The sequence below is a fragment of the Cucumis melo genome, chromosome 2 (assembly GCF_025177605.1).
Source record: "Cucumis melo cultivar AY chromosome 2, USDA_Cmelo_AY_1.0, whole genome shotgun sequence".
NCBI classification, from domain to species: domain Eukaryota; kingdom Viridiplantae; phylum Streptophyta; class Magnoliopsida; order Cucurbitales; family Cucurbitaceae; genus Cucumis; species Cucumis melo.
Genome location: NC_066858.1, coordinates 10,053,140 through 10,070,670, shown reverse-complemented (window position 1 = coordinate 10,070,670; position 17,531 = coordinate 10,053,140).

The window sequence follows — 17,531 nt, the reverse complement described above, 5'->3', positions numbered from 1 at the left end:
CCTCTTAGAATGCAAAATATGCTTTCATTGGATCTCCCTCGATGTGATCTGTTTTGATGAGTTTGTATATTATATAGAGATATATAGATATACATTTACATGATTCCTTCAATTTAACAGAGCCTTGCATTCTATTAAATATCTGATTCTCTTGTTTTCGTGGAGGTCTTCAGATTTCCCGCCATTCTCTCACGCAAGTTGGATCTTTTTTAATAAGAGAAAACAGTGGACAAAAAGAGATGAGATTAAACATTCGAACTTTTTTAATTTTAACGAGTGTTTATTAATTTCATAGGTTGGTGCCGCTAGGGTTGAACTTTTGTTGATAGTTTGTTGAAGCACCTCATGAGTGTGTTGATGCTCTCCATATCAAGCATACTTTTTCTACTTGTTGATGCAACTCCGTTGAAGCATTGTTGTAGGTCGATGACTCATACCAATCTTTTCCTTTGTCTTTAATTTTAAAAATGATAGCTCAAAAGAATTTACCAAAATCTACTACTTTTACTACAAAAACGTAGTAAAAGTGGTATGTCTGAGTCAATCCGCGGGGAATTGATATTTTATTATTTTATACCTATTCAAAGATTCTACTAATTTTATTTGGGGAACCCAGTTTTGATGAGAATTTAATTTAAGATGAAATCTAATTCTATAAAGCAAAAGGTGTGATACGAGAATGAGAATCAACTAATAACCTGTTCTTAGGATTATAATTTCATCAATGAATTAGTTAATTGCTTTTACCTTGGATTTAAATTATGATAACCATAGATCTAGGAGTCGATTTTCATATTAACTTTCTCAAGTCTAACCATTTCTAATACATAATTAATAGAAATTTAATCTCATAGACCCATTAATTAGTACAACATTAACATCTTCCATCATTGACCTCTACTAATCTCTATGTCATTCTCATGCATATTAATTAACCATTAGCATACTAGGTCTAACTTAATATGTATTCGCAGGCATATCCAGTACCCAAGAGCTGAGACAAACTTTGAGTTCTTGATCAGCCTCTTAGGTTGCACATTTTCACTGGAGAGACTCATCCTTACCCTTGCCATATATGAACGTTTGAACCGACGGTGACTATTGAGTGTAATTGTTGTCATCCTCGAGATATAGACAACTGTCTCTAAAGCATATCCTAAAAAGAATTTAGCAACTTAGCAAAGCTCATCATAGAGTGTACCATGTCCAACAAGGTTCGGTTTCCTCTTTCTAATGCAGAGAGTTGAGACTAGATTCCATGTTTTATCAAATAGTGCGTGAGTCCATATATTCTCCACCTCGATCTAATCGAAGTATCTTTATTGTTTTACCTAATTTATTCTCAACTTCAGCTTTATATTTTTTGAACTTTTCAAGAGAATCATACTTGTGACGCATTATGTAAATATGACCAAATCTTGAATAATTATCAATAAAACTGATGAAATATTCATATTGTACCTTTCTCAAGCTTTGATATTTGTTGGCTCACAAAGATCCGAATGTACGAGCTCTAAGGGTACTTTGGTTCTGAGACCTTTTCTAGTAAAAGATCTCTTGGTCAGTTTTCCTTCAAGACAAGACTCACATAGAGGACATTCCTCAGTTAAGACAAATCTTAAATCGTCAACAACTAGTATTGTGTCAAGATTTGATTTTCACGTCGCGTAATTGTCGTCATTAAGTTTCTCGAAAACTAAAAGTTGAACTATTGAGCTATTCATGCTGAAAAATAAAACGTATTTTTTTAGAGAAAAACTATAATCATATAGAAACAAATCTAGTTTAGCAATTACGAATAATGTGCCCTTCATTTTATTTTGCAACAACATTTCAAAGATTTAGTTTAATCTCCATTCGATGGTAGTTGATTACTCCTCCTTTGAACCAAGACAATCCTAACTAAATGATAACTCTATAATAACTTTTTTATTCCTTATAGCACTTAGATATTGCTACTTTGGTTGAGAATATACTAACAATTTAGTAATTCTTGTAAGTGTAACCCGTCATTTTCGAATCTTAGAGAACAGAATCAACATGCTCCCGAAAGTGGAAAGTTAAAATGAAAATCGATCTAAGAGAGTCTATTCATATTTGGAGTTTGCAATGTTCCAAATCCTATAATACAACACTCTGAAAGGAACGTCGTTCCAAGGCAGATAAGCAGACGCATTATAGGAATCTCACGATGTGACCTAATGGAAGAGATTGTGAATATATTGTTCCCACCCACTTATTATGAACTACTTCCCCTATTCATCTTGGTATTGATCCATGCAAATACTTTTCGAAGGGAGTCCGCTCCTATGCACGGTCCAAAGTCGTGCATGGACCTCATGGTTTGAACTCAGACGCTAGAGCTAAAAGTAAGCTACTTCTCTCAAAGTGTTCTATGACGGATTTTAGAGTAATCATAAAATTAGGATCATATTTAGGCTAACTTAAACATATCCTAAGTCTAGGTTAAACATCTGAGCATTACCTTTATACCGAATTTTGACCTACGATGTCGAGGTGATAAATCAATTTTATTACCTTACATCTCCCACACATTCTCATAAACTAGGTTAACTATGCTCAAGAATTGATTATGACTTCTAGTTAGCAGGTGCTCCATAAACTGTTAACTTAAGAACCTCGTCATCTTATCTGACTTTTTGACAAGATCAAATCAGATGGGTCTTTTGTAAACAGTTTTACAAGATATCGACATATTTCTATGAAAAAAATTGGTTAATATTGTTTAACCTAGGTGAGCATGCAATTTATCTTTGTTATAGATTTTAAATGTCTAATTGATTTTATAACTCTTATAAACTATAGACTAACCTATAACATTCATTCAATCATCATTGTATAACAATTATATAAAAAAAATCAATTAATATGGATTTCAATTTATTTAACTTTAATCAAATCATATTTAATTAAATAAATTTATCAAATATTTAATTAATTAATTAATTAATTTTATTAAAGAGGTTTTCTAAAAAATATAATAAACTGGCAAAATATTTACACTATATAGAATGATTTTGAAAACAAAAAAACTCACATGCCCACAATGAAAAATACAAAAAATGTCACAGTTAATACGTGATTAATTGACCACACGGCCATGTGTACTTCTTCTTCTAAACGATCATGATTCGTGATCACGTAGGAAATGTAGTATCAACCCCGACCATACGCACGCGTGTAGTTCTTCTTCTAAACGATCATCATATGCAATCTTGTAAGAAATGATACCCGATTGTTCAGATATTGGTATGTGATTTTGTATCAATTCTAGACGATCTTGGTACACGACCAAGATCATTTATATTTAGTATAAGATCGTGTACCAATTCTTTACATGATCATGTATCAAGATTTAAACGATCGTGTACCAAGATTTAAATGATTTTGTTCAAGATTGTGTACCAAGATCTTTTAATTTATATTCAGTACACGATCTTGACCTAAGATCGTTTAGATCTTAGTACACGATCGTTTAGATCTGGAATAGGAAATATATGAGAGATGACGAAGATCATTTACCAAGTGGAAATTTGAATAAGTGAAAAAACAAAGAAAAAAATATGAGAGATGACGAAGAAGGAAGAAATTCTAGAAGATGATATGAAGAAATCACAAACAAGAACAAGTGAAACATAAAGAAGAAAAAGTAATAATATGAAGAGGACATGAATAAATCGCAAATAAGAAAAAGAAAAGAAAGTGAAAAATCATCTGCAATATTCAAAGGCAAACTTGGAATTTATGAAAATATCATGGGCTTTTTTATTTTGTTACACACAGGTCGTAAATATTTTGATGTTTTGTTATATTTATGAAAATTAACATTTATTAAATTGTATTTAACCAAAATTAATTAAATTAATTAAACAATTAATTAATCTTATGAGGTTTTTCAAAAATATAACAAAGTGGCAAAATGTTTACACTTATAGATCAATTCTAAAAACGAAAAAAGTCCACAGGCTCACAATGAAAAATACCAGAAATGTCTTGTCAACCACATCGTCAACAACGCGCGCGTAATATATTTAGTACACGATCGTTTAGATTTGGCTATTGTCTGGTACACGATCGTTTAGATTTGTTTGTTTAGATCTAGATAGCCAAATCTAAATGATTTATTTTTTCAATTCTATCATTTAATTTGGTCACATGATCATTTAATTAGATTACACAATCGTTTAGATTTGGCTACCCCAAATATAAACGATTTTTTTTTTTAAATTTGGTACACGATCGTTTAGATTTGGCTAAACGATTTTTTTAAATTTTTTTGCTACACGATTGTTTTTTTTTTACACGATCGTTTAAATTTGGCTACTTCAATCTAAACGATTTTTTTCAAGATTCTTTATACACGATCTTTTAGATTTGGTTACTTAATCTAAAACGCGTATAAAAAGAGAAAAAGAAGAAAGACAATGGACGCAATGAAAAAAAAAGAAAAAAAAAAGAAAGATGATAGAAAGAAATCAGATTTGGTTACCCAAATTTAAACGACGTGAAAAAGGAAGAGGAAAAGAAGAAATGCGATGGGAAGAAATCTCAGCAGAAAAAAGAAGAGTAAAGGAAGAAAGACGATAGAGAAAAATTATAGCGTAGAGGAGAGAAAAGACGGAAGGTAAACCTGGAATATTTAAAAAATGCCTAATTTTATGGGTTTTGTTACGCGTGTCATAAATATTTTAGTAGTTTGTTATGTTTATGAAAATTTTCCTTAATCTTATGAGCTTATTTTCATATTACTTAATTAACATGCATATTATATACATTATAACCATTATAACATACTTTCAATGCATGAACATGTTAACCTATGGTGGGATTTTAAATCTATATATGACATACTTTATGCACAATAAGATTTAATATTAATTAAAACATACATCTCCATGACTGGTTTTGTCTCCTAAGCTAAGAACCACTAAAATTGGACTGAATCGACCCAAATTCACCTTGACCGACCCAATCCAACAACTCAAACGATCAAGCACGTAAGTTAGAAGGCGAATTAGGTAGCTGAGTTGGGGCAGATGTGTGGCACACGTGGAAAGAAGACATGCGACGAGTTGGAGGCAAGCACGTGGGTCGAATCAATCAGGTCAGGTCAGACCCGGGTCAAGTGCAGGGACGAATTTATTAAGCAGCTAGCGGGGGCACATGCCCTCCTCACATTATCAGTTTTTGTATTTTAATATTAATTTTGAAATGTCAGGTTACAATATATACTAAATAATACTGTATTTTAAATAAAATGTGGATGTAGTGTAGTTGTTGTGTCCCTACTTTTACAACCAATAGGTTGTGGGTTTAAATCCTACATTTGCAAATTTTAATATTTGAAATTTTTTACCTGTGTTTATTATATAGTGTCTCCTCTATATAAAATTTATGGATCTGCCATTGGTTGGGTGCACGGGCAAGGCAGTTAGACACATGGCTTGTGCGAAGCTGCTGGGTTGGCTGGTTGGGTTACGAGTCTGAATTGGGTTTAAGAGGTGATTTTGGTTCTATGTACGAATTTTCTCCAATTTTCACCTTCTCTCTCCCGGTCGATGCAATTACAACCTAATTTCAACTCTAATAACTTTTTAAAAAATACAAACCTTTATCATGTATGTATATTAGGCCACAAAACCCGGACCAATTACAATAATTATTACAAATTTAAGCTTAATTTAGTTAGCCAAAAACATAAATTGTCCATTTTAGTTTCACAAATTTATCTAATAAATCAACACCCATTATATATAATTAAGTGAAATTAAGCATGCTCTGATACTACATGATGGAAAGCAGTAGATATAAGCAGCAAAAAAACGAAGCTAATTTAACTCTAATTGCATCTAATCTAATTAGAAATTAACATGCTTTTTCCTAAGTTAATAAAAAAATACTATGATTATAAGAAACCATATCTTTGTAGCTCCCAATTTACTCAATCTTCTCACGAACTCGAACTTGGACTACCACTAGTGTTGACCCTCTATTTTTCATACTAAGAACCAAGATATAAGATCTGATGGGTGAAAGAACTTTATCCATGTTTATATTTTAAGATATATATTCATATACTATAAATCTATATAAATATATAAACGTGAATCAAGTTCGAGTATATAGCCCAAACGGTCTATAGTACATGAATAAGGTTGGGCGCCTTATTTTGGGGACACTATGAATGCGGCCCGCTCTGGAGTTAGTACAAACGATGTGATCATGAATCGTTCATGTAGAGGCATCCTATTGTAAAAAGTTTACATAAAGACCGAAACCATGAAATAGTCACATTTATATTATAACACCATTGATTATATAAAACTGACTATTTCGATTATTGATGACCTAGGAAACTTAATATTAATCCTAAGCTAACTATGAGCTTTTATTCACACGAAATGATCCTTAGATCTACGTAGGTGAAGGCAACTCAACAGCGATGATCCAATAAGCCTCCCATTTCAGGAGTAAGACCGAGTGGATGGCTAGAGGCAGGTACAAGATAGAATGTACTCTTATACGTTTTATGGTTAGTAGATAGGTTGTTCCCTTAAGGACTAAATTCAAGTCTTGAACAAGGGGCCCCACCCTTTTATTGGTTAAGAGGGATTCGATTTATAAGTTGAACCATAAACCAAATTTTCAATAGTGGATCAGTGGGATTTAAGAAGCAAAATGTAGTCTCGATGGTAAAACGGTATTTTTACCTAATCAAGGTTATGAAAAACTTGTGAAGGATTCACTTACTGATCATGGTTATATCAAATGGACTCAAATATATCTATGGTGAGGAGAGTGCAACTACGGGACTTTAGTGGAATGACCCGTTAGTTAATAATGTTGAATAGCTCTGTCTTAAAAGGTTTAGCCAGTTAATCTCGAATCATTGAAGCCCATGATCTATAGGTCCATTAGGTTCTCCTGCTAGCTCATATGAATTTAACTTAAAACTATATGATGGAATAATTCGAATTGTTCGAATTAGGTAAAAGAGAGAAACTGACGAATATATGTGATATAACCACCGATTATCGGTTTGAAATATAACTTTATGTTTAAATGTGATTTAAATATTAAAAATATGAATACGAATTCATATTCGGAAGCTCAGAATTGATGGAAATGGTCAAAGTTGTAAAAAGTAAAACTATTGACTTTTTTACTTTGAAAAGTCAAATTTTGATCGCTTTATATTCAAATTTTATTTGAATTTCGGAAAAATGGATGTAGATTCATACTTGGAGGTCAGAATTAGTCAAGACGGACAAAATGGTAAAAAGTCAAAATGTTGACTTTTGAATTTAAAAAGTCTTTGACTTTGACTTAAATGGTCAAATGAACATATTGCCCTTGGACGAAGTTAGTGGGAAAGTCCAACATTTTGTTGGATAATCCCACTAACACTTAATGGGATAAGTGTCTACATGAGATGTAGACACCTAGCCCACTAAATTCCATAATGGTTAGTGGATTCTTACGTGTTGAGATTTAATAAATTAATTACATGCAATTTTGCATGTAATTAGCTTATTTAAAGGTCACTTTTCATTATTTTAAATACTTTTTATCAATTTTGCATTTTTTGTTCTTACAAAAATTTTACCAAACTTTTTTTCTCTCTAATCTCAACTTATTCTTCCACCTCCAATTTCCATATTTCTCTCAGTTTATTCCTTCATTTAACAAGTCCCACCACTCTATTTTAAGTTCGGAGAATAACGGGTCAACTCTAGTAGTGGTCTTGGATTCGTGTTCATGAGGAGATATCGAGGATCGGGAGGCTTCGAAGGTAAGTTTTTCGATAATCCCTAATTTTGTTTAATTAAGTTAGATTATGTGTGTTAATCTCTAAATTAGTTTATGCAATTAGAGCAAAATAGATCCATACTTCCTGCATGTCTCCTTTTTCTATCAGAGCCCCACAAAAGAGCTTGGGATTGAGCACTTTCACCCTGTTAAACTAGACTGTGTCCCCTAATTAGGGCTCGATTTCCCATCGCTCTCACGATAAGGTTTACCTTTGCAGTGACATTTGTAATCTGTCCTGATGACATCAACAGCAACTCTAATATCTTCCAAACATTCATTTACCATTTGAATCATTGACTTATATGAGTTGTTTAATGCTTTGACATTCTCCTTCATATAGGTAACATAGCCCATCAAGCTACTCCCACGCTCAAAGCTACCAGTTCTTGTAGTGTTTGCTTCTAGAGTCTCAACTTTTGTCATCAACTATTTGATAGACATTCTTTCTAAGAGGCCAACTAGATCATCAATTCCGTCAGGTCTTATCAGAGACTTCTTTATTCAAGTCCCTGATAACCGAATCTAATCGAAAACTTCTATTCGATAGAGCATTTGCTGCTCCATCTCGACTAATCGATCAATATGGGACTTGCTGAACTGTTTCATAGCAGGCATGATTGTAGCTTCACAACTTCACGAGCGAATCTGCCTCTGGACACCAACTATCACAATTGCACTTCTGTAAGCCACTCGACACAATTGTACGACACTTGTTCCCACTAGAGAACAAGTCAACCAAACCAAATTCAGATAGCCGGTGACATAATGGATATTTCTTGCAACCTCCAACCTTGTTCTCGAGAAATGTTTTAGAAAACAGGTTTAGAAGAAAAAATTTCGTAAATATTTAGAAGAAAAAAAAGTTACTTATAAGGCAATGAGTAATAAGGGACAAAAACAACTTTATTTCTTACAACTCTTAGATGTAAAGATATGATGAATAGTCTTATCCCCACATAGTATACATTTTAAACAAAAAAAGAATATGTGACAGACTTGCATATGCTCAAAAGAGAGTGGTCACTAAAAGAGAAAGTGCAAAAGAAAGAAACTAACGTGTAGAATAAAATACCTAAGAGGAAACAATGATAAAATGGTGTCAAGGAGGTCATGCGACCATAGGCAATACACTTTGGACAAACACGATGATAAGGCAAGACGCATGGCATGCAATGTTTGGGGGAGCATGCATAGGAAGGTTCCTAGTGGGCAGGAAGCATTCGTGGGCTAGAGCGAATGGGTGTGTAGCGCATGTTGGTTAGTCACTTGGTAGGCAAGCGCACATAGGTGAGGTTGCCATTGGGCAACTCCTTCGGCCAGTTTCAATCTCCTATTTCGACCGTTTTTCCAAGATTATATCTTTAAATCCATACACAATTAAGCCTAAACAACCTTCATGGAACTTCAAGAAGAACCTTAAACTTACTAACGTTTACTTTTCCAAAATTTTATCTCATTCAGATGGCATTGAAAATACTTCTCAACGTAAACTCTCCAGACTTGCTAATGTTTCGAACAACCTTGATTGTTTTCACAATTTATCTACCCTAAATATAAATTTCTTCAGAGACCCCATCAGATGCATTATTCATCTTATTCAATCATTTTGAGCCACCACACTAACCTACAATGAAACTCACACAAAACCTTAAGTTTACCTTAAATTGGTCCCCAAATAATTATGTTGATATTTTTCCATTTTATTTCTTTTGATTTATTAACTATCTCAAATTTTCAACCCAAAATGACCCAAGGTTAAACTTTTCACCACTCTTCACCTCCATCACGTTTTGCCTTATCCTATTGTCCACAGTTAGTCATTTTTATATTCACAATTCACCTTCTTTCCACACTCAACACTTAAAAGCAAAATTACTAATGATTATCAAGAAAAATTACACATTAAACACTTTCTTCCTTCCCCAATAACACAAATACTTAATCAAGCACACTATTTGCTATTCAATAATCTAAAATCACTCGTTTAGTTTCATGGAAGTCTTTAAGGAAAATAAATAAGAGTGAGTCCTTACAATCGATTACAGTTTCAAGAGATCTTCCCACATAGAGTAAAAGGTGTAGTTTATCATAGTGATTCTAGAGCTTAAACGAAAAACTAGAATAGAGTTGGATTATGAAAAAGACATTGCACAATGACCGTGATGAAGTGAGATCAATGACTAATTCCCTATTACCACTTGTTTTTCCTATTAGATTTTTGTATATTATCATTATGTGAATTGTATTGGACATGATGAGTGGCGGATTTTATTCGTAGGGTTAGATTGATTTTGACAATGGTTGTAGATTGATTTTAATAATTGTTGCAATCAATCTATTTGTAGTTTTACTTTTTACCATGCTTGTTTCTTTAACGGAATGTTTGAGCACCATTTAATTCACTTTATTTGTTTACTTTTAATTTTGCTTGAGAGAGAGGATTTTAAACTGAAACTAACATGTTAAATTGGCATTGGAATAGGCACGAGAATGACAAGAAAGTGTTAGGTTGGAGATGAAGAGTCTTAATACTTTGTCTAAATAGATCAATTGCATAAAAATTAAATATGGTCGAATTTTAGGTGTTATAACGGCTTCAGCAAACTAATTATATGGAATTGACATTTTAGGAAGTAAATTCTATCGGTTGTTTAATTGCTTTCTGTTTTAATGTTTGACATTGACAATTTATAATTGTCAGTAATTATTAGTTATTGATTGTAATATATTGTTATTAAAAAAATCAATTATAATGCTTTTGTCGAGACTTTTATCTTAATGTGCGATGAAATGACGAAAAATACAATTGTCAAACATTTACCAAAATACTTTTGGTTAAGTTCACTTATTCCAAAAGCACTTGGATTCCAAGGCACCACTAGTCATGAGTGTGGTTTGACCACATAAAGTGTAGGCTATTGAAGAAAAGGCATGCATGTGTGTAGTGTATGACCTTAATTTGTTGCCTCCAAAATTAAATGATGGTTGGGAGTATTTTAGGGACATCAAAGACGTGGCTTTGTGGGCTACCACTAACTTGACCAAGGGATACAATTATTTAAGAGATTATTATAGGGAGGTAGTGGTTTTCCCTTTATCAAGAGAATGGAGACAAGAATTTAAACATAGTGGCTTGGCCTTATCTTGGAAATGATTATCATTTTTTCCTTGGATCACCTTCGTATAGTGATTGAAATGATAGGTTGTCGAGACACTTGTACCACCTACTATTGTTCTATGTATATTTACTAGGGTATGTGTGTAATTCGAGACTCTTCCATTTAGCTCCTAACTTATCCAAGACTTTAATTGAGAGTTTAGTTTGGTTATGATTATAGATAATGTTTTGAACATGTGAGGTGATATGAACCAAGACAACTTAATCATTTGAATTTATAACAAGATAGAGTTGCATAAAACACACTCAATCTATTTAAGCGTAAGGTTTATAAAGTTGATTAGGATGCAGTGTACTTGCAATTTATCATATTTGGAGGGAGTAAAATATTTGTCTCCATGAACTACGTACCTTACGTCCTCATTAGTTAGCTAATCAAGTTATGTGACCTAATATCTCCTTTTGTTGTTTGAAAATGGTGTGGGGCATATGTTAAGAGAATTCATGGTTGCTTTCTTTTTTCTTGCACTCTTTTACTTGGATTGTATACTTGTAGGTTTAGTTTATGTTGTCCTCGACCGTTAGTTTTTTAGGTTATGGCTTGTTTATGTCTTGACTTCACAATTTTTTTTATTGTAATTCAATACCTGCATGGAAAAATAAATATATTCAGTCTCAAATTAATATTAAAACTCTAGTCAAATAAAATAAAGTCAAGTTGCATTTAATAAACTCAAGTGCTAAATCATGCTTCATTTAGGGGGGAAAAAGTCTAACCAAACTTTATTTATGGGACAAAGATTTCAAATTAGTTCGAGGTAGTCATTATAAATAAACAACTCGCACACACTCCCTTTCCAAAAAAAATCAATACACCAAGCACTACGCTTAGATTTATTGAATTTGTTGCTAAAATATCGGTATTAAATCTGAAACTCTCGGCGGATGGCCAGTAACCCAAAGAAATGAAAGAATCGGTTACATTTTTCATATGATCTCCTTTTATAGATAAAACTAATTATCTATTTCTTTCTATTTTTATTTTATTTTATTAATTTCCTATTTCTATTCGAAATAGAGTAAAAAATATGTTGTAAGAATCCTAAAAAAAAAAGTTCCATTCGAGATTGGACTAAGAAAGGGAAGGAAGAAGGCGAGTCAGTATGCTAATGCCTCATCCTCAAATCAATCCTTCCCATAGGTTATTGTCCTAACGAATAAGTAATTGTAGGAGTGAAAGCTTCGTATAATTCGAAAAAGCAAGAGCAGCAAGTCCAAGTAAATAAAATACGAAAAAAAATACGTAATTTTTTTAGGATTAAACAAAAGGATTCGCAAATAAAAGTGTTAATGCTACAACTAGTCCATAAATTGTTAAAGCTTCCATAAAAGCCAGACTAAGCAATAAAGTACCTCGGATTTTTCCCTCCGCCTCGGGTTGTCTCGCGATCCCTTCTACAGCTTGGCCCGCAGCAATACCTTGACCAATCCCAGGTCCAATAGAAGCAAGCCCGACGGCCAACCCAGCAGCAATAACGGAAGCGGCAGAAATTAGTGGATTCATGATAAGTTCCTCACACCAAAAGAAAGAAATGGTTAATGATACAATCAACCAATGAATTATAACTTATTATTCCATCACTAAGATTTATCCAACTAAAAATTATGAATTGAAGTAATAATATTATTGTATCGTCCAAACTACTTCAATCTCTCTTTTTTAGTTCCTATCCATCCACGTAGTTTTTGTGAATCCATACGACTTTTGTTCTTCCATTTCTTTTAAAGCATTCTTTGAATTCTTCATTGTTTTTCTTGATTTAATCTCTCTATTCATTCAATATTGAATTCAAAATTACATTACAGCCGAAACAGAAGGACTTCCATTGTAAGCCCTATCTAAATTCACAGTAGTAGGGCGGATTAGATATATCTTTAATTCCTATATAACTAGTTAATATCTAATATAACATATACATGTGTTTCTTCCCTAACGTAAACCAATTATTCATATCTTGGATTCCATCGAATTTGAGAATCATTCTTCGAAATATCCACAAGGGTTGTCTTAAATTGCTACAAATTATTAAGTGTTTGGTTGAAAACTCGATCATTTTAAGTTTATGGTGTTTTTAATGTTTATTTTGGTTTCAAGATTTTTTATGTTACACACTTTCGTTAATGATTGATTGTGATCCTAAAGGTTGAAGGTTACAACTCTTACATCATAAGAGGTTCTAGGTTTCATTTTGTGACAATATAAAACCTTGTAATTTTTCATTACAACTTTTTTAGATTATAATTAAAGTTCTATATTTTTGTTTCTTAAGTCATGACCTTGTTTCTTTACATATCTTTTGATTAGATTTGAGTGTTTCTTAAGTCAAGAGTTTGTTTCTTTACATATCTTCTGATTAGATTTGAATGCTACAGTTACTCACGTAATCTTAATTAGACTATCTTCTACAAGGATCCAAATTTATTTTAGAAACAATTTTTTAGATTTAATTGGTTAAAAAAAATTATACTATGTGATCTAGATTATAAAAATTATAGATACGTGGTCATTTAATAATGAGAAATTTTAAACATGATTGGTGACAACTTTTTAGGGATGTTTTAGAAAATATAACAAAACGGCAATTGGTAAACGATCATTTAGATTTGACTACTTTTTCTTACGATCATTTAGATTTGGCTATCCAAATATAAAGCATAATTCGTTGTTCGTTTAAATTTGGCTATTCTTTCCTATACGATCGTTTAAATTTTGGTAGCTAAATCTAAACGATTTTTTTCAAGATTTTTTGGCGATGGTGTAGATTTGGTACATGATCGTTTAGATTTGATCGTTTAAATTTGGGTAGCCAAATATAAATGATTATTTTCAAAAAAATTTGGTCCACCATCATTTATATTTGTTCGTTTAAATTTGGTAGCCAAATCTCAATGATTTTTTTTCAAGATTTTTTGATACACGATCGTTTAGATTTGTTTAAATTTAACTACCCACCCAAATCTAAACGATTTTCTTAAGATTCTTTGATACACGATTATTTAGATTATTTAGATTTAACTATTTTTTTGTACACGATCATTAGATTTGACTATCTAATATTTGATTTTTTTTCACGATTTTTTATATTTGGCAACACAATGGTTTGAAATTTTTTAAAAAATATCTTTTATCTTTGTTACACGAATTTGATCCAAATAACAATTTGGAAAAAAAAAATTGAAGTGGTTTACGATCTTTAATCAAATAATGGTTTGGAAAAAAAAAATAAAAGAAAAATTACAAAAAAGAAAAATTGTAAAAGAAAGAAAATAGAAAGGAAAGACAAACCTGAAATATTTAAAAAGAATAGACGGTGTCATCCTGTTACATAGTCTTGGTGCTATGTTATTTTTTCGAAAATTTCTTAATTTTTTAACTTTAAAAAAAGCCTTTACCCGAAAGTTTACCGCATGACTTTTGACTTTTCTAAAATGCTAAAAACTGAATAGATGTAATTAGTATTGTTAGTAATAAACCAGCAAAAAAGATTAATATATCTTTAATTAATTATGTTAAAATTATTGTATATAATGAATTTTGATATGTCTGCAGCTAACAATACTTATATTTTCATCTTGGATAATAAATGTCCACTAATACGTTAATTTACCTATATCAAATAAAACAAAAGAATATTTACCGTTTATGTAATTAAAAGTCCACTTTGTACTCTATTTTTACTCTTGTGGTTTTGAATTTCATGTTGAATGTTTGCACATGTTCATTTATTACTTTTCCTTCTCCATATTTCACTTTTCTTGTTTATGATTTCTTCATCTCCTCTTCTAGAATTTTTTTCATTCTTTGCATTTCTCATCTTCAGTGTCAACTCCTTATTCTTTTTTCACCACACAATCATATATAAAGATCTAAATGATTAGTCATCTATCCCAAATAGACAGAGATAGACTCTATCACTATCTATTCTGGACAGATAAGTGATAGTTTCAAACGATCGTATAAATATTTTTGCGTTTTGTTCTATTTTTGAAAAAAAAAACCCTTAAATATTTTTCAATTGGCAATTACAGATGTAAGAGGCTTGATTTTCATGTATCTATCACTGTCCATCCAAGATATACAATGATAGTGCCATATATCAGTGTCTATCTGTGTTAGGCACACTAATATATGACTATATCAGATAGACAATAATAGTATTCTATATTTGTCTATCTTAGATAGACAATAATGACAAAGGACTAGAGTACTATCACTCTCTATCTTTGTCTATCTCAGCAGAATTAAACAAAAACAGCAAACCAAGAACTATAGCCAAACCATCAAAACCCACTTTATTATTTTCTATCTCAAATAGACATTGATGGTGACCTATCTATATCTATTTTATGATAAAAAAAAAAAAAAAAAGAAGAAGAAGAGATAGATCTCTATATTTTAATACTATTAAGTATTTTATCATTATCTATCTCAGATAAACTATGATAGTTTATTCTATCTCAATTTATCTTGGATAGACAATGATAGAATTAGATCTCTGTCTATCTCAGATAAGCAGCGATAATGGTCTATCTCTATCTATTTCAAATAGGTCACGATAATGGTCTATATATATCTATATGGAATAGACTAGATAGATAGCTTTATTACTTTCTATCTCTCAGGTAGATAGTGATAATGAATATCTTTATCTATCTGATATATAAATGATAGGTCACTATGATTCGCGTGTGGCTGATATTTCTGGGTTGAGAATCATAAAATTTGTATGGGTTAAGGTATTTTTGTTATTTCACACCATAGGCTTGAGCTTTTTGGTGAATTTTTTTCTTTTTCAAAATTATTATAGATAGTGTAAAATTGTTATATATATATATATATATATTCTATATTTTAGGTATGTCAATATTTTAATGGGGAAAGAAAAAAGAAATATGCTTATGTTTACGTGTCATAAAATAATATTAATTTGTGAGAGATACTAAATATTATATTAACGCTTTTATTCATTCTTGAAAAAGAAATATATGTATTGGGAAAGAGACTTCAAAAAAATCACACTTGAAAATGCTTTTTCTTCGTTGGCATTAAGTAAAGAATATTAATGAAGAGAAATTAGTTATGCGGAAACATTATGATTTGAAAACTGCTCAACTTATGCAACTTTAATAAAAGAATATATATTATTTTTTATATAACACATACGGATAAGTTAAGTATAATCGGACGATCCACTACTTGTTAAACATTATCATGTATATAATATAGGAATAGTTACAAATCTAACAATTATATTCAAAATAATTAAGTATGTAGCAACATTTTAAAAAAATTGTAAATATAACAAAATCTGTCAAAATCTATCAATAATCACTGATAAATCATCTAGCAAATGTTGGTCTATCACTGATAAACCATAAGAGTCTATCAACGATAGAAGTCTATCACTGATAAACTTTGTTATATTTGCAATTTTTTTTAAATATTGCTACATACTTAATAATTATTCTAAAAATTGCTACCTATTATAATTACCATATAATATAGTTAAATTTGTGGTCGTATTGGGGGCCGGTCTTGTGGTACCTACTCCTAATCAATTTTGAAAAGGTTAATTCGCTCATGCTGGAGGAAGTAGACCGATCAGGAGGAATCATCCCACTTAGTTCCCACAAATTTGAAGAAGTTATCATGGACCAGCCACATGTAAGAAAACTTGCATGTGTGGTTCTAGTCCGACGTTTCTGTTTGCCAGTGGCACACCTCTTCTAACTATTTTCCATTTGGGCCACGATAGCTTTAAAGTAACAAAATTATTAATGTCCCTATCTCATTTTATGATTGAGTACGTAAGTTGTTTCATCTTTTCTTTGATTGAGGCTTAGGAACCTCCAACATCTTAACCGACCAAAGTTTGAAGTTTGAATAATGTTACTAGCTTTTGTCGACTGTTAATTAAGAAAAGCTCCTTGTTGATTATAGGTAGGAAACATAGTGAATCAAATGTGCAAACTTTTAATAAACTTTCCATCCTTCGTCCTAAACTTCTTTACGTACGAAAGGAAGGAAAAGTCAACTAGCATCAACTAATCAAAATATTTGCCAAGAAACTAAACCATAATTAATTTTGTATATATCATGGTGTCAAAATCTAAAAGGATCTAATAGAAAAAAAATGATTAGACTAAGTTAATATACTTATTTATGTTTACACATGTGAATTTTTTTTCTCAAAATTAGCAACTCAACCCACATCATTCTTAAACATTATCGACAATAAGTGAGAGCATTATTCATGTATAAAGTTCTCAATAATTAACCATGTGCCTTTTACAAAGAATCAATTAACAAGGTAATTTAAAATTGTAAGGAGTACGGAAAGGAAGCTAATGCTTTTTACATATATACTTCTTATACCATATATTTGATCCTATCATGTTTAAGAAACATTTTCAAGGGAATAATTTTTTTAAAAAAAATTATTTTGAAAATTTGAAATGTTAACCATCCCTCACAATAGTTTTTAAGTATATTTGGTATTTTTGAGTAAAAATAAAAATG